This window comes from Oncorhynchus mykiss, chromosome 14 (genome assembly GCF_057628025.1).
Source record: "Oncorhynchus mykiss isolate SJ-2025 chromosome 14, ASM5762802v1, whole genome shotgun sequence".
In the NCBI taxonomy this organism is placed as follows: Eukaryota; Metazoa; Chordata; class Actinopteri; order Salmoniformes; family Salmonidae; genus Oncorhynchus; species Oncorhynchus mykiss.
Genome location: NC_143035.1, coordinates 12,845,001 through 12,867,457, shown reverse-complemented (window position 1 = coordinate 12,867,457; position 22,457 = coordinate 12,845,001).

Here is a 22,457-nt window from a genome sequence, read left to right as displayed (position 1 = left end):
TAAGACAGGCCCTGGGGGCGAACAGTGACGCTGTTTTCCTAAGTGTGGATTTGATCTTTGGAGTCTGCCACCAATAACAGTGACACAAAGCTTGTACATGCATGCTTATGGGTGTATGCATGCGTCTGTGTTTGTATCTGGTAGTGTGTGTGTGTTTGTTTGTGTTTGCGTGTGTACATCTATCTCTGTGTGTGTGTGTTTGTGCGTGTGTATGTGCGTGTCTCTCCCTCCCTGTCTATCTCTCTCTTTCTCTCTGTGTGTGTGTGTTTGTGCGTGTCTCTCCCTCCCTGTCTATCTCTCTCTTTCTCTCTGTGTGTGTGAGCGTGCTTCTCTGTTTGTGAAAATAATATTGTCAGTCTTGGATTTCTCTGCTAAAGTCACCTGGAGGTAGACCACTTCAGAGGCACAGCAACATCAAAGACCTCTCTCTCTCTCTCTCTCTCTCTCTCTGTCTCTCTCTCTCTCTCTCTCTCTCTCTCTCTGTCTCTCTCTCTCTCTCTCTCTCTCTCTCTCTCTCTCTCTCTCTCTCTCTCTGTGTTTTACTGTGACACTGTATTTCCCTTCTAGACTCCACTTGTGAACTGTCAGCAGAAATTTGGGTGGGAAAAAGGAATAGACTTTTTTCATTCTCCGGTTTCAGCGCAATTTCCCATCTTCAAGGTCACCTGAGCCAACCGTGTCCATGAAGGAAGGGGAGGAAGGTGGAGAGAGAGAGGGGAGGGAGGATGGGGAAAGGGGGATACTTAGTCAGTCAGTTGTACAACTGAATGCATTCAACTGTGTCTTCCGCATTTTGGGGCGGCAGGGTAGCCTAGTGGTTAGAACGTTGGACTAGTAACCGGAAGGTTGCAAGTTCAAACCCCCGAGCTGACAAGGTACAAATCTGTCGTTCTGCCCCTGAACAGGCAGTTAACCCACTGTTCCTAGGCCATAATTGAAAATAAGAATTTGCTCTTAACTGACTTGCCTAGTTAAATAAGGGTAAAATATATAAAATTGAACCCAACCCCTCTGAATCAGATAGGTGCGGGGAGCTGCCTTAATCGATATAGATGTCTTTGGCACCCGGGGAACAGTGGGTTAACTGCCTTGCTCAGGGGAAGAGAGAGGTAGGTGTAGGATATGGAGTAAGAGAGGTGGATGGGGTGTAGAGAGAGATAGAGAAAGACAGAGGGACAGTATATACAGAATGTACATGCAGTACACATTCTGTACAGAATGTGGTACCCTCATTACCTTTTCGCAGTGCCTCAATGCTGGCGGGGAAAGAGCAGAACTCCAACAACTTTGGTTTGGAGACGAACACAGACACATCAACACACGCATATGGGCCTGCACATGCAGACACACAAACAAGTGTAGTTCTTAGTCAGACCAAAGGAGGGCAGTCTAGCTCCTCAGTGGGTCTGATCCAATGAAACAGCCTCTCCAGTAGTGGTGATGAAATCCAATGATAACCCGAGAAGAAAAAGAGATTAGAGAAGTTCAAAAAAAGGATATACATTTTAAAGGAGAACTGGGGTGTAGGGATAAGAGGGAGACTAGGCATCTAGCACCCCTCTACCACTATCAGATTAGGGGGAAAATGTAGCCTGTTTTTTTGTCCCCACACTTTGGTTCTGAAGTCACCATCACCCACTAATGAACTTGTCATTAGTGGGTGATGGCAGATTAAGTGTATCAATATTTACAAAATAGCTATGACACGGCTAACACGTGTATACTGTACATACAGTATATTGCAGAACTGTGGAACTGATCTCAAAAGCAAATGGCTTTGACTGTTTGGAAGTTTTTTACAGAGTGATCTTCTCCTCTCGCTTCGGACATGCAGTGCGCCTCACAGAAGTGATTTATGAAAGGATCAACTTTACCCTGTATATCTAAAAATGACCATATACACTTTCTTGTTTAAAGCAAAACTACCAAACTATTGCTGAACCGTGTTTAGCAGGTAGAGCCAGATGAGTTGTGTCTCCAGTACCTTACTTTTATTCCGGTAAAACACCATTTTCAATAGCGCATAGATAATAATAACCTAGCAAATTACATAGGTTCTCACTCAACTAATAAAGCCTAATATCGCACAAGCAATTTTAGAATTTGAATGATGAAGTTGCCTCGCAGATGTGCAAGATCAGGAACAGGCCGCCTCCCTTGCGTTGGTCAGCAGGCAAAGCTGGGTAAAGTGCACAGTTTGACTAGGCTACTAATATTGCCTGGGGTTGTTCTGCATGCAAAATGACTTGTAGATCAATGACTGTCAACACAGTTACATGCAGTTCCACAGTGAAGGAGAGGACACATGAGTTGTGACAAAAGATGAGAGGTATTTTCGAAAGGTAGAAATGTAATATGAGCAAAACATTTTAGTGAACCGGTGATTTGTAACATTTGAAGCGATTTTTTTGACAGACACATGCTACATTCAGGTGGGTTTGGGGTCCGCAGATCGATGCACTTGTATGTTAAAAATTGGAATCGGGGACTGGTGCTAATTGGTCAATTGTTACATCCCTAGTAGGTAAGCATTGTAAAATGGACTGATTATTATTATTATTATTATTATTATTATATTTTTTGGGGGAATGTCCAAACAGTAATATTCAATTCCATTGAAATGTATGCATTTTCAGGATCTTACATGTCAAATTATCCAGGTTCACCCACCATGTTTCCCACATGTTCAGACTACATTTTGAGACAAATTGCAGTTTTTTTTATTACTAATATAAACATGATTTTATAGGTGACTTTAAGTCTGAATATGGATTATTTGACCCCATGAGTCACGAGACCGTACTACTTACTGATGTATCACCCACCTGATTGAACACGTATTTTCAAAATGTTTGCTTTTAAGCCTTTTTACATTTGAACTATTTATTTACATATCCCTACTCTTCAAGGTGTCTACTAACAGGAATGGTGCAATATTAATCCCTCACCAACTAAATTCTTTCCTTTTATCCCATATCTATCTATGGTGACTGATTTTGAGTTTCTTACAGCCAGCCCTCTGAGTGGGCAAAGTTAAGAGTGTCACAACACTGAACTGCAGCAACCCAGAAGGATACAAATTATCTTATTTTATGCAGGAGGGCTGGGGGAGTTGACCAATCAAGTTCAAGTAAAGATTTTTTTCATATCCACTTCTAAATGGATTGTAAAAACCCTCTACCAGCCAGTTGAGAATATGGTTAAAGGGTTAATGATGTCTTTCTAATGTCATGAGCAGCATAATATTGGGCCTAGAGAGAGTTGAGAGAGCTAAGATTCCTATAAATTAATGGATGGATGGTCAAGGAATGGATTGATGGATGTAGGAAGTAAAGAATGGATGACTGGACAGATGGATTTAGGAAGTCATGAATGGATGACTGGGTGGATAGGCTGAGGAAGAGAGGGATGGATGGGTAGATGGATGGACTGAGGAAGAGAAGAATGGGTGGTACATTGCTTCTTTATCTCCTCCCCCTCTGGCAGTGGGTTGTGATGTTTTAACACAGTTCAGGCTGGAAATGAACTCTGCTACAGTGATCATTTGGCCAACCATACAGCGTGTAAACATAACACTGTGAAGGGGACAGTATTGCCCATTTTCATGCTTGAGAATAACTAGTTCCCCAAAACAAGGCTTTGTTCACTGGCTGTATCTATTGGCCCGACTGTGAGCTGAGGGCCACAACAAGTGTGTTTCTTAACCAGGGGTTGCCAACAGACCACCTGCCCTGTGATTCACAACAACTAGACCAATTATCTCCTCTCACACTCCAGAGAATCTCTCTGTCCGCCACAAGCTCTAAACCTGGGGCTGAACTGGAGGTATTGAACACTTTTGTTTACAGCAGTCTTAAGAGAAAACAGAGTGAACATTGGGATTCGGCTTCACTCCAACAGACCAGTCATCTAGAGCCCATGACCTGACTCTGCATGGTGCTGGCCCTGCTCTCTAACACACCGTGTATGTGTGTGTGTGTGTGTGTGTGTGTGTGTGTGTGTGTGTGTGTGTGTGTGTGTGTGTGTGTGTGTGTGTGTGTGTGTGTGTGTGTGTGTGTGTGTGTGTGTGAGAGAGAGAGAGAGAGAGAGAGAGAGTAAGAGATCCAATCCGGAGTAACAGTGTTTGGGGAATTTGCTAAAAAAGTGCTTTAAGAGCTCAGTAAAACAAGATCCAGTTTCTCTAGAGAAAGCTTTGGCCTTCAATGGGCAGTTCAACCATTTGTGTGTCTGTGTGGTGTGTATTGGAATGTGTGAGAGTGTGTTGTGTTTGTTAGTGGTGTTTATAAGAGTACCATGTTGGCCCTGTAACCTTGGAGAGAGTATAATTGGTGCTTACTATTAAACTGCCAGCTCTCTTGGGAGCTGGGGGGAGGGGGGGGGGTGTAATAATGATAATAATAAAATGCAGAGAAGTAGGGGAAAGAGCGAGAGAGGGAAACATAGAGAGAGGAAGAGTTGAGTACAGAGGGAGGACAGAGAGAGCGAAAGAGGGACAGAGAAATAATATGTTTGTAGAATGCAGAGAGACAGAGAGAGAGAGAGGAGCAGTGTGAAATCATTTGAACTATAAACGTCTCCAGCAGACAGAGAGGAAGCCTCTTTATGATGGCGTTACATTTACTGTGCTGGTTCTTAGTCCTACACAAACGACAGCTTTCCAAACGCAACAAGGGAGGTGACAATCTCACCCACTTCTTTCAGCTTACATTTTTGTTTGTCTAATTAAAAGTGTTTTATAGTATGTGCACCTCTCCCTATGCACCTTCTCAAAACACACATTACACATAAATACATTCTCTTAGGAAACAGTGTTGAAAACAATCCAGCTGGGATTGGTGCACGGTGGTTGAGAGGTTAAGAGGGTCAGGCTGCGTCCCAAATGGAAACGCATTCTGTTTTTATAGTGCACTGCTTTTGATTAGGTCCAGTTGGGCTCTGGTCAAAAGTAGTGCAACACAAAGGGAATAGGGTGCCATTTGGGAGGCAGATACAGTCTTTGGTGTGTGGCGAAGGAGTCACCTTTAAACGAGAGAGGAGCCTTCCTATCACATCAGAGAAGGATGTCTGAAGGGAAGCTTCAAACACAGCTTTACATACAGAGAGGGAGAGAGCATGAGAGAGAGAAAGAAGGAGAGAATGAGAGAACCACTGCTTTAAAAAGATGCAGATCCTACAGTAATGACAAGGACGAATCTTCAAACGGCCCGGAAACGTCTATACCAGCGGCGCTTTGAACGCAAAGAAACAGGCATTAGATTATGAAAATACTGATGAGAGAGACAAAGGAGCAGATGGAGAGAGGATGAGAGAGGGAAGGAAGGAGATAGAGAGAAGGGGAGGATGAAGAGAGAGGAAGAGATAAAGAGAGGGGACTGAAGTGGATTGGTGGATTGCGAGATTGAAGGAAATGATGAGAAAATGAAAACCGAACACCATCATTGAAGTCCCTATTATATTATCTGTTCATCTCTTCAAGGATTGATTATCCTTATTTTCTCTCCATTCCCTCTCTTCTCTCAGTTCCTCTCTTCTACCCCCTTTCTCTGTTCATCCTTACCTCTCCTCTTAAAAGCAATCAAGCCAATCAGAAGTGACATAATGATGGGTGTTGAGAGAGAGGTGGAGTGATGGGGGGAGGATAGAGAGGTGTGGAGAGCGAATGTGCTGCAATTTGCTCTCTCCTTTCCTACAACCTTCACGTTCATAATGATATTCCATCACAAAACACCGTGGTGATATTCCCATCATAACCTTCAGCCCTAAGAAACACACTCACGTTCCTTCTGAATATGATACTGTAAACACGAGTTTGAATAGCGGGTGAGCCACTCAAAACATTAGTGGTTTGCCAATGTCATTTCACTGCCCAGGTAAAGAGTAAACAGAGTAAGAGTAAACACAAGCCCTTGATGGTCTCAGTTATTCAAACAGTAACTAAGGCCATGCTTCATTATCTGCAAGGGGTTTGGTAGCTTTTTACATTCGGACCTGTGTACAGGTTTACAATTGGAGATTTGAGCACAGATAAAACCCTAAACTGGAACACAGTGGCTGTACAGTAACATGGTATACGTGACGTCACAGCTCTGCGCCTCACAGCTCTGTACGGGTTTTGACTGAACTTGAGCACCGCTCGTGATAAGAAGTTGCCCACATCCCTCAACACATTTTGTGTTGTCTGGGTGAGGGACACGCTGTAGATTAAGAGGACTCAATGTATTTTTGAGGCACGAGACGTTGACGATGATAGTAATTACAGCTTTGATGTGGCCCAAGGCAAGCCAAATGCCCGTGAGTCCAAACGTGCACTTCACATTTCCATATCATAAAACTCATGTCATATATACACAGTGTCAACATTTATGATCACTGTGTTTGATGTACAGTTACAAGATGACATGGCGCCATACCCTGGGTTGTTCTGAACAGAGTGAACACATGTTTGTCTGTTGTGAAGAAGATTCGCAGCGGCACAAGCACCTGAATGCACACAAGTCCTTTCTATGCTCACCAGAATTACAATCTGTTTCTCTGAACGGCATTGTGAAAGCCTAACACCGTAATATCATATTTTATAACATAGCTAGTCATGTTGGCTTTAGAACAAGCTATCAAATGATTCCCACCTGACCCAGATTGCGATTTATGATGGGCCGTTTTCGGATCGCATAAACAACAACAATAGTTGTGTGATTGCAGGGTTGTGTTCAAAACAAGCACAAGTGTGCTTCCTCTAGTTCCTCAACGGCACAGCTAGGACAGCTCAAAAAAAATCACCTTATAGTTGAAGACTCTTCTTTGAGTCATAAAAAGTGCATTGATATTACTTAGGAACTGTGCACACTTTGGAGAGGTGTGTGGCCACTTGGAGACACAAGTTAGTCCTCTCACTCCAACTGTCATTTTCTTGTCTTGTGTTGCACCTACCCCACATTTTCCAGGAATATTCTTATCATGTTAGTGAGTGTATCCAGAGTATTTTCATGTTTTGTTATCAACAAATGCAGCTAAAAGTACAGTAAATGTAGAATGCACATCAAATCAGCAGTGTAACAGTGTGTTTGCATTCCGTCTTGTCAGGTGAACTGTTGTGTCCTCATCCTTTGGTCGAATAATTTCCCCATAATCTCCAAACTGTTCCCTTTCAATTGTTACCATGGTTATGCATGTGCTTTTCATATTTCTTCTGTAAGAAACATTTTAATGTAGCCCTATCGTAATAGGCCAATTCCCACAAGTGTGATACTATTGCACAGTTTGTGTCTCATCTCCACTCTTTCATTCTAATTTTTAGACCTATCTTCTGGTCAAAGAAATGTGTCATTGCCCTTCAGAGAAAAACAAATCCTTATTTACTTAGTGCTAACCTTGGAATTGCTGCTGTCAAATAGTTTTCCTTCTCCTAGCATGGAGAGCCAGGCGTAATTACTTCAGCAATCAACATGCCATGATCTGTGTGTGTGTGTGTGTGTGTGTATGTGTGTGTGTGTGTGTGTGTGTGTGTGTGTGTGTGTGTGTGGGGGGGGGTGCGTGTGTGTTCGTTTGCTTGCTTGCTTGCTTAATTCATCTTTTTAATTCCTGGAGGAACATAGGGGCCTGCACTAAAATGTTCTAACGTTGTCGGTCGTGACGCTGCTTTCTTTGCCTCAGGCCATAACAGGAGGATCTTCTTAAAGGAGAAGTAAACTTTTTTACAACCAGATCTGTATTTTAGATGTAAATGGAATGCGTTAAAAGTGTCCAGACATTTTGTGCCCAACCAGCGATTGCCTTTCTCATCCTGGTGAAGGCCTCCCCTATTCTTGTTCTTATGTCCCCGAGTGGCGCAGCGGTCTAAGGCACTGCATCTCAGCGCTAGAGGCGTCACTATAGACCCTGGTTCTGATTGGGAGTCCCATAGGGCGGCGCACAATTGGCCCAGCGCCGTCCGGGTTTGGCCGCGGTAGGCCGTCATTGTAAATAAGAATTTGTTCTTAACTGACTTGCCTAGTTAAATAAAGGTTAATAAATAAATAAATAAAAGTGGCTAGGTATGTCCTTTGATCGTCTATGGCTTGCTCCTTCAGGAGGATTGGGGTTATTTGTGATGTGTTGACTTTCTTCAGCTTGGTTTTGTCGCCATTGATGTCCAGGCCTGTGCTCTGGGCGACTGTGCTCTGGGCGACTGTGCTCTGGGCAACAGTGTTTGCTTGATACTAGCTTAAAGCATCTTCGATCTCATTAAAGACAATATATAGCAACTGCCTTTGATGACTCTGTCTCCAGCTATTCACCACTGGGTGAATGAAAATAATGAAAAATAAATTAAAGCCAAGATTAGCCATAGATCAACGTGTCTGAGGAGAGATAGAGGAAGAAAGAGAGAGAGAGAGAGAGAGAGAGAGAGAGAGAGAGAGACAGCGAGTGGGAGACTATTTGCAAGTTACTAACGTTTATATTATAACATTTGACATGTGTTTATCCTTTTGAAACGTTTGTGAGTATAATGTTTACTGTTAACTTCTGATTTGTTTATTTCACCTTTGATAATTGCTTTGGCAATGTAAACATATTCTTCCCATGCCAATAGACAGAGAGATAAAGAGAGAGACAGAGTTTACTAACGTACAGACAGGAGTATCAATCGGGGGGGGGGGGGGGGTTCCTCAGGCCCCGCTTTTGACGTATAAGCCGAGAGACAGAGATCATGAAGTCAAGACAGAGATGTATACAAACACCCAGAGACACTTCACACATCTACACATAAAAAACACTCTTACAAGCACATAAGCACAAATCCAGCCAGCCTGGAAGCTTTATTCTGGTAACACTCACCATTCTCATTTATCCTTTAACCCTCAGAGCCTTATAATATGATATGTAAATACAAGCATTCTATCAGTTATTTATGGCTATACCTACACTTAGTTTTTTTGTTCCAATAAAATCCCTTACTTTTCTTTTATTAAAAAGTAAGATATATACCGTATTTGGTATAGAGCCATCATATATTGTTTAGTTTGAGCATGTAGATTTTATGAGGTATGTGTTTTGACTGAGAAAATATGTTCCTTTCCACAATACACTACCTGCTTTTAGAAGGCAATTATAAAATCAGAACCAAAGAAATCACTGGCAAAGCAGAATGATCTTATGAAAAGAAAACTCTCTAGTATTTTGAGCATTAAAAAAACCTTGAATGGGACTGACAAATATGTTCAATATCCTATTTAAAGAACAATCTGGGTTGGCTATTTAAGATCAAAAAATAACTGTGTGATATTTTCTGGATTGTGTTTTTCTTTACCAAATCAAATGTTATTGGTCACATGCACATGGTTAGCAGATGTTAATGCGAGTGAAGCGAAGTGCTTCCACCTGAAGTGAAAACCCAGGGGAGTTGGTCTGCCTTCCTGCTTTAAGTACAGGAGAGAGGGAGGGAGAGAGAATCTCTTCCAAATTGGCTAATTTCATCGGACATCAGCTGAAGCATTTTAAAGACTGTTAGCTAGTAATACCAATTAGCTGAACTCTTCCTGCTGTGCTATGTGTAGCTTGGTGTAATAGTGCTGGAGGTGAATGGGAGTACATTTTGTCAAGAGTTGAATTATCTCTGATGGAGCTGGGAGGCTGAGGCTGTGAGTGGAGATGAGGATGGTGGGTGTAGGGCTGGGGCCGAGGGATCGGAGCTGGGCCTGAGGGATCGGGGCTGGGGCTGAGGGATCAGGGTTGAGGCTGAGGGATCGGGGCTGGGGCTGAGGGATCGGGGCTGGGGCTGAGGGATCGGGGCTGGGGCTGAGGGATCGGGGCTGGGGCTGAGGGATCGGGGTTGAGGCTGAGGGATCGGGGCTGGGGCTGAGGGATCGGGGCTGAGGGATCAGTGTTGAGGCTGAGGGATCGGAGTTGAGGCTAGGGGATCAGGGTTGAGGCTGAGGGATCAGGGCTGAGGGATCGGGGCTGAGGGATCGGGGCTGGGGCTGAGGGATCAGGGTTGAGGCTGAGGGATCAGGGTTGAGGCTGAGGGATCAGGGTTGAGACTAGAGACGGGGATGGGGTTTAGGGCTGAGGCTGAGGTGCTGTGTGGACAGGGAGGAAGTAAAAGTCATCCTAGTCGTTATTTAGCTAAGGCAGCCATATTATGTGACGTCCCTAATCAGACTTATTACCACCCTTCAAAGCTTCAGGATGTTTCTGTGTGAGCACTTCGTGACATCTGCTGATCTAAAAAGGGCTTTATAAATACATTTGATTCGACAGGAAATCTGATTTGGCTGTGCGTGCTAATAATGGTATTCTCAGTCAGATAGTGTTGCACGTAATGGAGTGTAATACAGGCAGAGAATATGTTCTCCCAAGATGGTGTAGTCTAGTAGTTTTAAAGCTTTGTGTTCAGGACCCCATCCTGGTTCCCATTGCCAAAGACACTGTTAGTGAAACATCGATGAACAACACAGCAACTCTGCATGCACATCACTGGTGAGTATAGAAAGTCACTCCCATCTGAACCAAGCTCTTTTATACAACATACAAAGTTTGAAATCAGCCACATAAACAAATCAAAACATCACCAGAAACAGCCCAAGTAGACGACACAGAGATGAATCAGTCGCACTAATGATTCAGACGCTGTCGCTATGGCTCCCGGAACGCCGCAGGCGACACACTGGGACCCACAGGAAGTGAACACAGACAGCGGGTGAACACAGACATGGAGGGGGGGGGGGGGGGGGGGGGGGGGGCAGACAGACAGCGGGTGCTATTCAGGGACATGGGAGTGGGGGGGGGGGGGGGGGGCTCCCCTGTGAACTATGTGAGTGTGCGTGTATGAGTGCGCATGTGTGTGTCTGTTTATAGAACTATGTGTAGTTTGTGTGTGTGTGTGTATTTTTGTGTGTGTTTACATGTGCACCAGACTCACAATGTGTCATGGATCCTAACATCTTCAGGACAGTTTCTATCTCACAGTCAGCTGTTGATCACATAAGGATGTGGAAAGTGATCTTTTCTAAAAACCGAAAACCTTTCCTTGTCTCCTGTGAAGAACACGGGGAGAAATACAGGGCCTAACATCTCAGTTATTGCACATAGGCTGAGTTTTTTTATCTGGTTCAACGTCAAACGTATACTCTCGCCCTAGGAGATTGACCTGAAATGACCCTTCACATACACAAGCACACACGCGTACACACACACACACACACACACACACGGATCGTAATGTTTTATGACAGAACACCTCAGAACTCTCAGGTAAAATAAAATGGATGGCTGAGTTGAGGAGGGTGAGTACTGGGAGGGTGCCAAAAGGCAAGGTGTACAAAGTGATTCACCCCCTAGAAGTGATTATCTCAGCAGCACACCCTCAACCCCTCCCGCCCCCACCAGCCATCTCTAACCCAGGCCATTAGCTAACACACACACTGGATCATTTGATGGCGGTGTGTTTGGGGCGTGGGCAGACACTGATAGGATCGCCTAAGACCTGACTCATGTAGAGCTGGATTGAGGAGAGCCAACACACACACACGCGCACTTCCTCTTGGATAAATGCAAACCAACATACAAACACTTACTCAGAATCGCTCACACACACACAGTCTTGTACAGCTAACCTTGTGGGGACACACAATTCAGTCCCATTCAAAATCCTATTTCCCGTAACCCCAAAATCTAACTCTAAAAGTAATCCATACTCTTATCCTAACCTTATCCCTAAACCTAGCTCCTAACCCTAAAACCAACCCTAGCCCCTAACCCTAACCAATAATGTAATTCTAACCCTAACACTAATTCTAACCTTAACCCTAAACCCCTAGAAATAGCATTTGACTTAGTGGGGACTAACAAAATATCCCCAGTTGGTCAAATGTTTGTTCATTTGTTTATTCATCCCCACAAGAGTAGTTAAACAAACAAACACACACACACACACACACACACACACACCTGATCATCCTCTAGCTAAATCCAGGAGTTCAGATATGTAATTAATCCCATGATCTACACACACCTAACTACACAGGGGTGTGTGTGTACCAGTATGAGTGTGTGGGTCTGCCCAAGGGTGCCATTGATTTCACAGCCTCTGTGAGCATAAAACATCAAACTGCAGGAGTTTCAATACAATCAGCCTCTGACAGGAAGTTACTCCAGTAGACAGGTTTATGGTGCATAGGGCTTCTCCTTTTCATAACAATGGAGTATTAGTTTTTCAAATAGTATCGGTAGGGAACCTAGCACATAAGGAGTTGGACCTATAACTGAAAGGTGGCTGCTTCGTATCCTGGGCCAGGCGCTAGAAAAAAGGAGAGAATTGATCTGGCATCTGGAGGGCTGCTGGGTTCACATCCTAAAGACATTCCCCTACTGTTGGGCCCTTGAGCAAGGCCATTTAGTTAAATTTGTTTAATTTATTTGCACCAAAGAAAACAAGTGATGTACAACAATACAGACAAAAACGAATAATAATTAATAAAGGCAGTGTGCAGGTGTGGTTGGAAGCCCGAGGGCTTATATGAAAACCACACCACAAAATAACTATATACAATACATGAGTACATAAATAAAAAAAGCTTTGTTAAAACAGATAGCAAAGCCATTATAAATGTATAAATGTTTTGATCAGTCATCACAAAAACATACATGTGTTTCAATGTGTGTGTGTGTGAGAGATGGGCTATATGGAGGAGATGAATGAGTAGTTTGGTTCATCAGGCTGACCCCAGTCTGGTGAAGATTCCAGAGGACCTCTGTGTCTGTGATTTGACTATGTGGGATTTGGATTTGACTATGTGCGGTGCGGCAGTGAGGAGAGTGAAGGTTATCGCACTGTCCTGTGGTATATACATGAATTTCAGAATTCACCTGGAAGAATCCATTGAAGGGTTTTAGGTAAGCCGTCTGGGCGGTATGAATATTTGTAGATGAAAAGTCTATAATTGGTGTACATTAAGACATTTAGAGCAATGTGTGTTTTTGGTCTTGAGGTGAGGTGAAACACCACAACATGCTCTCCATCCAGGAGCGCTGCACTGCAGCTTGACCCTGTTCACGTCCTAATGGTTTCTTCATGACTTACTGACACTGACATGGAGTGCTCCATGTTCCTGGGTGCAGGGAATTGTCCTACCCTGGGGTATGGTTGCATCTATCGCTACCAGGCTTCTTGGAAATCAGATGACAACACTGCATGGATTAGTGAAATAATATGGTATCTATATTTAGACAAGTGTAGACAAGACAGCCACATTTTTTATTTTATTTTTACACAGGAGTGTCCAGGTTTTTGTACCAGGACTGTACTAAGACTTCACTCAACTAATTGTGGTCTAAATTGAACACCACGATTAGTTGAATGAGATCTTTGTGCTGGGCAGGAATAAAACGTGCACACAGTTCAGTCCCATGGGACTAGGGTTGAAAAAACCCAGTCATTTTACCAAAATCCCCGGATTTTCCAGAAATCCTCGTTGGAGGATCCAGATTTCCTGCTTATTCCCTCCTGATTCCGGGAATCTTCCAACCGGGTTCTCTGGAAAACCAGGGAATATGGGTAATGTTACCACATTTTTGCAACTCTACCTGGGACAGAAATCACCCACTTCTGTATTATAGAACGAGCTCCCTAAATTACAATGAGATGACAATTCTACATGAAATAGAGACTAACATTTGTGGATCTACAGAGAACTGCCAAAATAAAGGAAACACCAACATAAGGTGTCTTAATAGGGTGCACCACGAGCCAGAACCTTGGCATTGATTCTGCAAGTGTCTGGAACTCTATTGGAGGCATGTGACACTATTCTTCAACAATAAATTCCATAATCTGGTGTTTTGTTGATGGTGGTGGAAAACGCTGTCTCAGACGCCGCTCCAGAATCTCTAAGTGTTCAATTGGGTTGAGATCTGGTGACTGAGACGGCCATGGGATATGGTTTACATCGTTTTTATGCTCATCAAAACTTTCAGGCACTCGTGGCCTGTGGATGCATTGTCTTCCTATGGGGGGCATAGCCATGATAGCCAAAATAATGACCTGTCCAGAATTTGAATACATCACATTCAACATGCTTTGTATCCCTCATTTACTCAAGTTCTTCCATTATTTTGGCAGTTACTTACTGAATAAACTCCAGAATGAACCTAAATAACAAAGCCCCTAAAGTTCTACATCTGCCTGGGTGTTATGTGCTTGAGTCTTTAAACTATAACTAGAAAATATGTGGTTCATTTTCTAGAAACCTATCATTAGCTACATTGATGAACTCAGCTGATGGTAGAAGTTGGCTAGCGATCTAGTTTCAGTCTAGCTAGCTATCTACCTAACGGCCTTTTTATAATCTTTATAGATGACATAGTGTAAATACAGTATATACATTTTCCTCTGGCATCTAGAGCTGCCTAAAATAGCAAGCATGTTGACAGTACAGTAGCATGAATGCCATATGTGACATTAGTAGCTATATGGGCGCCATTAGATCATTGACATCTGATGGAATGGCATTATGTCAGAAAAACGTTTATAGCTAAACTGGAATTACTGAGTCTACAATTACAGATATCCATTGGCAAATCTTTACATAAACGAGATCATCAAAAAACATTGAAATAGCATTATGCTGAATTAGCTAGCTAGCTTTCTTACCTAAAAGAAGAAGCACCTTGTGGGGAGTTCACCATGTTGCAATGTGGGTACTGGCTATCCGCCTGAGGATGTCAACGTCACATTGTATGGGTCCCGCCTTACATTTAAACTAGCCAATCACTGGCACTGTAACAAAAAAACAGTGCTATGATGGGTCAATAAGGCTGGCAATTATATTTGAATAACATGTCATTGTAGATGTTCCAGTACACAGAGATCACATCGCGCAAGCACAGGTGCAATTTCAGAGAACTCAGGCAAGTATATCGTGAGCAGGGAGATGCGTGTCGACACTTAATTTCTTGAGTTCAAATCCACTTTCTGGGCAGGCAACATTTTTGTCCGAGCTCTTAACACTCTCTCAGCTTCTCAACATGTTCCTCTGCAACCGCACAGTTTTACATTTTAACTCTCAACTCACTTCCACCCTCAACATTATCTTCCTCCTTCTCAACATGCCCCCCACTTCGCCCTCGAATTGTGAGACGGAAATTATGCAATAGAATGAAAAATTAATCTTCTTGAGATCAAAGGCTAACTAGCTGATGTGCTTCAAGCACAATGTGAGTGGCAACTTCTTTAATTGTTCAACTAAATGCAGTAAAAATAGACTTGTGTAACATTTAAATGTTACATACTGCTGTGTTTCTGGAGTGTGTACGTGTCACGTAGGAGAATCAGGTGGTTAATTTTTCTTCCTGTCAAGCAAGCCTCACCTTTGACCCTTGCCGTTGTCTGTCCTTTTGTTCCCCAGGAAATTAAGAGGCAGGAATATGCAAGCGGCCTGCGTGCTGTCATCCACGGCTCTGTTGGAAAAATGATTACATTTCAACTTTAAACTGTACGCTCTGGCAAAGCTCACGGACGGATAGCAATTAATGACACTATCTGGTCTCATGCATGAAATTGCTGATAGTAAAACGAGAGAGAGATAGAGACTGAGTGAGGGGGAATAAACAGGGGGATGAAAGAGAGGGAACGAGAGAGAGAGAGGATAGTTAGAGTAAGAGGGAGTGAGAAAGAGAGAGAGAGAGCGAAAGAGAGATGCCGCTGTAGTCTGTTCTCTCTGTTATCTCTCCAGTAGAACAAGGGATCTTATTTGAATGGGTTCTGATAGATACCATACATCTGAATGTGCAACCTTGAACCTACAGATTCTGTGTTAATGTGGTGTGTGAGCTGACTATAAAGGATGGTGTGTGTATGTGTGTGTGTGCTTTCATGTGTGTGTTTGTGTGTGCTTGCATGTGAGTATGTGTGTGTATTTGGAAGTGGAAGTACAGTACCAGTCCAAAGTTTGGACACACCTACTCATTCCAGTGTAATTTTTTATTTATTTTTTACTATTTTCTACATTGTAGAATAATAGTAAAGACATCAACACTGTGAAATAACATATATGGAATCATGTAGTAACCAAAATATATATTGTATATTTGAGATTCTTCAAAGTAGCCACCTTTTGCCTTGATGACAGCTTTGCACACTCTTGGCATTCTCTCAACCAGTTTCATGAGGAATGCTTTTCCAACAGTCTTGAAGGAGTTCCCACATATGCTGAGAACTTGTTGGCTGTTTTGTCTTCACTCTGCGGTCCAACTCATCCCAAACCATCTCAATTGGGTTGAGGTCGGGTGATTGGAGGTCAGGTCATCTGATGCAGCACTCCATCACTCTCCTTCTTGGTCAAATAGCCCTTACACAGCCTGGCGGTGTGTTTTGGGTCATTGTCCGGTTGAAAAACAAATGATAGACCCACTAAGCGCAAAGCAGATGGCATGGTGTATCGCTGCAGAATGCTATTGTAGCCATGCTGGTTAAGTGTGCCTTGAATTTTAAATATATCACAGACAGTGTCACCAGCAAAGCATCCCCACGCCATCACACCTCCTCATCCATGCTTCACGGTGGGAAGATCAGCGGTTGGAACCAAAAACCTCAAATTTGGACTCATCAGACCAAAGGACAGATTTCCACCGGTCTAATGTCCATTGCTCGCGTTTCTTGGCCCAAGCAACTCTCTTCTTCTTTTTGGTGTCCTTTAGTAGTGGTTTCTTTGCAGAAATTTGATCATGAAGACCTGATTCACGCACTCCTCTGAACAGTTGATGTTGAGATTAGAGGTCGACCGATTATGATTTTTCAATGCCGATACCGATTATTGGAGGACCAAAAAAAAAGCAGATACTGATTAATCGGCCGATTTTTATTTATTTATTTGTAATAATGACAATTACAACAATACTGAATGAACACTTATTTTAACTTAATATAATACATCAATAAAATCTATTTAGCCTCAAATAAATAATGAAACATGTTCAATTTGGTTTAAATAATGCAAAAACAAAGTGTTGGAGAAGAAAGTAAAAGTGCAATATGTGCCATGTAAGAAAGCTAATGTTTAAGTTCCTTGCTCAGAACATGAGATCATATGAACGCTGGTGGTTCCTTTTAACATGAGTCTTCGTGCATACTGTACAGAACTGTCTGCAGATTGGGAGGAGGGGTTACCTTGGCTGTTACTAGCTGCTCGTGAAGTAGTGCAGGAAAGCACAGGGTTTAGCCCTAATGACTTAGTGTTTGGTCATAAGGTGCGTGGGCCTTTAGCAGTGTTGCAGGATGGTTGTTTGCCTGAGGAACCACCTCAGAACCTTATTGACTATTTAAATGGTTTTAGGTTGAAGTTGTATAGGGCTGGTGAACTGGCGAAAGAAAAACTCAAATCTTCTCAACGGAAAATGAAACTGAAATATGACGGACAGGCTGAGCTGCGTGAGTTTAGTCCCGGTGATCGTGTACTTGCTCTTCTGCCTCTTGTAAGTTTTCAGGCAAAATACTGTGGTCCTTTCACTGTGTTGCGTAAAGTGTCAGATTTGAACTATCTTATTGAAACCCCTGGTCATGGGAAGTCCTCTAAATTATGCCATGTGAACCTGTTAAAATGTTATCACTCCCGTGATCTAAGCAAAGTTGAAGGCACTCCAGCGGTGAGGTCAGCGTTGACTGCTGCTTCAGTCACTGCATCTTGTGGCTTTAATTTGGTGGAGGGGTCGAAGAGGAGGAAGTTAGGGTTTCGGATGAGGTCTTACAAGGTCAGTTGAAAAACTCCCAGACTTTGCAAAACCTTGGGGTTTTGGTAGATCGTTTAGACTCTGAGAAACAGGATGAAGTGGTAGCTCTTATTAGAAACTACCCTGTTTTCTTTTCTGACACTATCGAAACCCACTTAATTGAGCATGATATAGACATCGGAGATGCTAAGCCTATCAAACAGAGATTTTATTGTGTATCTGAGGAGAAGAGACTGCAATTGGAAACAGAGGTGCAGTATATATTGGACAATGGTATTGGGGAGCCATGTTGTTCAAATTGGGCTTCACCCTGTCTTTTGGTCAAAAAGTCTGATTCCACTTTCAGACCTTGCACCGATTATAGAAAAGTCTTCCTTGGAGAGTGCAAGCCCTGTTCGAAAGACTGGTGTGGGCCAGGTTGACTATTAATTTGGCAAAATGTGAGTTTGACAAAGCTACAGTCACATACCTAGACAAGGTTGTTGGTCAGGGTTTTGTCTGTCCCGTGGAAGCCAAGGTGCAGGCTGTGAAGCAGTTCCCACAGCCCTCCACAAAGAAAGACCTGATGCGCTTCTTGGGAATGGCAGGGTACTACCGTGCTTTCTGTAAAACCTTTTCGGTAGTAGTGTCCCCACTGACCAATCTGTTGAAGGCCAAGGCTGCATTTATCTGGTCCACCCAGTGTCAAGAGGCATTTGATGCAGTTAAGGCTCTTTTGTGTTTGGCACCTGTGTTGGCAGCACCAAATTTTGTGAAACCTTTCAAATTGCAGGTAGACGCCAGTCAAATCGGTGCTGGGGCTGTGCTTCTCCAGGAGAATGATAACAATGTTGAGTGTCCAGTCAGTTTCTTCTCCCGGAAATGTAATAAGTATCAGCAGAACTATTCTGTAATTGAAAAGGAGGCTTTAGGTCTCATTTGGGCTTTACAGCACTTCGAGGTCTATGTTGGTTCTGGTTTGACCCCTTAACTGTGTTCACTGACCACAACCCACTTATTTTTCTGAGGTCCCTGCAAAATCCCAACCAGCGCATGATGCGTTGGGCTTTGTTCTTGCAACCATTCAACCTTGACATTAGACACATTAGTGGTAAGGATAATATCATTGCCGATGCTCTGTCCCGTGCTCCTTTAACCTAGTTTGTATCTTCTCTCTGTTGACCCCTACGGGCTGTCTGCGCCTCTTTCCTCTTACATTGCTCCCCAGGTAACAGGGCTGCCGAGTTTGAGGGGCGGACAGTCAGTTGGGGGACACGGGGCCACTACTAGGAGCCGGGACTGGTATCCTTTTTTTTGTTGGATTGTTTTGAATATGTTGGGTCGAAATTTGGGTTGAGGGTGGGACCCTCATTTTAAGGAGGGGGTTGTCACGGCCCCTCATCTGCAGTGCAGGGGCGGTTCCTCCTGCAGGTAGAGGAGGGTCGTTAGTGATTGGAGTCACCTGGGCTCAAAGTATTTAAACTGTTTCACTAATCACTCTTGTCTCTCTCGCTCTCTCTCTGCTCCTCCAGGTATGATCCTGTTTTGTTTGTTCCTTTGTAGTTTTGCATAGTTTTCACTCAGTCATTCACACACACAGATTCACGTACCCCTGCACTTTACATACACCATACATTATGATACTTTCACACCTCATTCCTTTTTCTTTGTTTAAAGTTAATAGTTAGGTTTATAATAAAGAACCTTTTTGATTGGCCTATACCTGTTTGTGTCCCCTCATTTTTGCCACAGGCTATGAGCCAGACTGTGACAGGTAAGACGTTTTAGGTTGTAGTTATTATAGGAATTATAGGACTATTTCCTTCTATACCATTTGTATTTCATTAACCTTTGACTATTGGATGTTCTTATAGGCACTTTAGTATTGCCAGTGTAACAGTATAGCTTCCGTTCCTCTCCTCGCCCCTACCTGGGCTCGAACCAGGAACACATCGACAACAGCCACCCTCGAAGCAGCGTTACCCATGCAGAGCAAGGGGAACAACCACTCCACGTCTCAGAGCGAGTGACGTTTGAAACGCTATTAGCGCGCACCCCGCTAACTAGCTATCCATTTCACATCGGTTACACGAGCCTGATCTCGGGAGTTGATAGGCTTGAAGTCATAAACAGCTGCTGGCAAACGCACAAAAGTGCTGTTTGAATGAATGCTTACGAGCCTGCTGCTGCCTACCATCGCTCAGTCAGACTGCTCTATCAAATCATAGACTTCGTTATAACGTAATAACACACAGAAATACGAGCCTTAGGTCATTAATATGGTCGAATCTGGAAACAATCATCTCGAAAACAAGACTTTTATTCTTTCAGTGAAATACGGAACCGTTCTGTATTTTATCTAACGGGTGGCATCCATCAGTCTAAATATTCCTGTTACATTGCACAACCTTCAATGTTATGTCATAATTACATAAAATTCTGGCAAATTAGGCGGCCCAAACTGTTGCATATACACTGACTCTGTGTTCAATGAACGCAAGAGAAGTGACACAATTTCACCTGGTTAATATTGCCTGCTAACCTGGATTTCTTTTAGCTAAATATGCAGGTTTAAAAATATATACTTCTGTGAAATTGATTTTAAGAAAGGCATTGATGTTTATGGTTAGGTACACATTGGAACAATGATATGCACCGCATCGATTATATGCAACGCAGGACACGCTAGATAACTACACATGGTTGATGATATTACTAGTTTAACTAGTGTTTGTGATTGATTGATTTTTTTTTTATAGGATAAGTTTCATGCTAGCTAGCAACTTACCGTGGCTTCTTTCTGCCTTTGTGTAACAGGCAGTCTCCTCATGGAGTGCAATGTAATCAGGTGGTTAGAGCGTTGGACTAGTTAACTGTAAGGTTGCAAGATTGAATCCCCCGAGCTGACATCTGTCGTTCTGCCCCTGAATGAGGCAGTTAACCCACCGTCATTGAAAATAAGAATGTGTTCTTAATGTTCTTGCCTAGTTAAATAAAGATTAAATACAGGTGTAAAAAAAATCGGACAAATCGAAAATACCAATTTCCGATTGTTATGAAAACTTGAAATCGGCCATTCCGAGTAATCGGTCGACTTCTAGTTGTGATGCCTCTGTTAATTGAACTCGGTGAAGCATTTATTTGGGCTGCAATCTGAGGTGCAATTAACTCTAATGAACTTATCCTCTGCAGCAGAGGTAACTCTTTGTCTTCCTCTCCTGTGGCGGTCTTCATGAGAGCCCGTTTCATCATAATGCTTGATGGTTTTTGCGACTGCACTTGAAGAAACTTTAAAAGTTCTTGACATTTTCCACATTGACCGACCTTCATGTCTTAAAGTAATGATGGACTGTCGTTTCTCTTTGCTTATTTGACCTGTTCTTAACATAATATGGACTTGGTCTTTTACCAAAAAGCCCTATCTTTTGTACTCCACCCCTACCTTGTCCAACACAACTGATTGGCTCAAACGCATTAAGAAGGAATTAAATTCCACATATGAACTTTTATCAAGACACATCTGTTAATTGAAATGCATTCCAAGTGACTACCTCATGAAGCTGGTTGTCTTCACTATTATTCTACAATGTAGAAAATAGTAAAAATAAAGAAAAACCCTGGAATGAGTAAGTGTCTCCAAACTTTTGACTGGTAGTCTACATATCAATGGAGTTGTGATATCTGGCAAACTTTTCATTAGTTCATAGTAATTAAAAAGCGTAACTGTCTATTGGTTTCAGATGGGGTCTAAAGGTTGACCATGTTTTGGAGAAAATGCTTTGACCAGGCTGTTTGAAATGTTCTGCTTGACGTCAGAGTCAGTTTTTGTGTGGGGTAATTTTAGTGTGCCCTTGTCAAGACGCTCCTCTCACAGGCATGAGGTGCCCTCGTTTAAATCTCCCTTTATTTCTCTCCTCTTTTTATTCTGTTAATTTCTGTCCCACTCCCTGATGTAGTACCTAATTAATGCAACTTTCATTATCTATTTTCCATCAGACACACACACACACACACACACACACACACACACACACGTCTCCCTTTCGATCCTGTCCTTCCATTTAGTCATTTATAGACGCTCTTATCCAGAGCGACTTACAGTAGTGGGTGCATACATTTTCATATTTTTTTCCCCCTCTGTCTCTACCTCTCTGTTCTTCTGACCCGTGGGCCGTGTGGCTGAATGTGAAGGAGCAGGGTGACACGTCTCTCTGAAAGAGCCTGTTTGGTGTTCAGCTCCGTCGAGCACTGCCTCTTCAAAAAGAACCCTGCACTGTCCTACTTTGAACATGTCACCGGTTGCAAAAATTCTGTGAGCTTATGACTGCCATTCCTTGTGTGTGTGTGTGTGTGTGTGTGTGTCTGTGCGTGTGTGTGTATGCGTGAGCGTGAGCGTGAGTGTGAGTGTGTGTGTGAGGCTCGTCTCTTAATTGGGCTCCTTGAGCTGCAGCTTACTTTTTCTCTCTCAGTCTTTGGTGTGTTTGAGTTGAACAGCTTAATGAAGTCAGAGTAAGGAATGCTGCTCCCTCATTAGTCTCTTACTCCCACCTGGGCTTTGTGTGTGTGTGTGTGTGTGTGTGTGTGTGTGTGTGTGTGTGTGTGTGTGTGTATCCACGTGCTGCTTCTTTTCTGATCTTAGATTAAGAAAGAAGAAAAGAACACAAAATTATTGCAATAAATAGATACAGATGGATAGATACTGTAAATGGTACTAGATTAACATATGACATGATTAATCAATAATTGGAATGTCTCTGACTCTTTGAGCAACGTTGTAT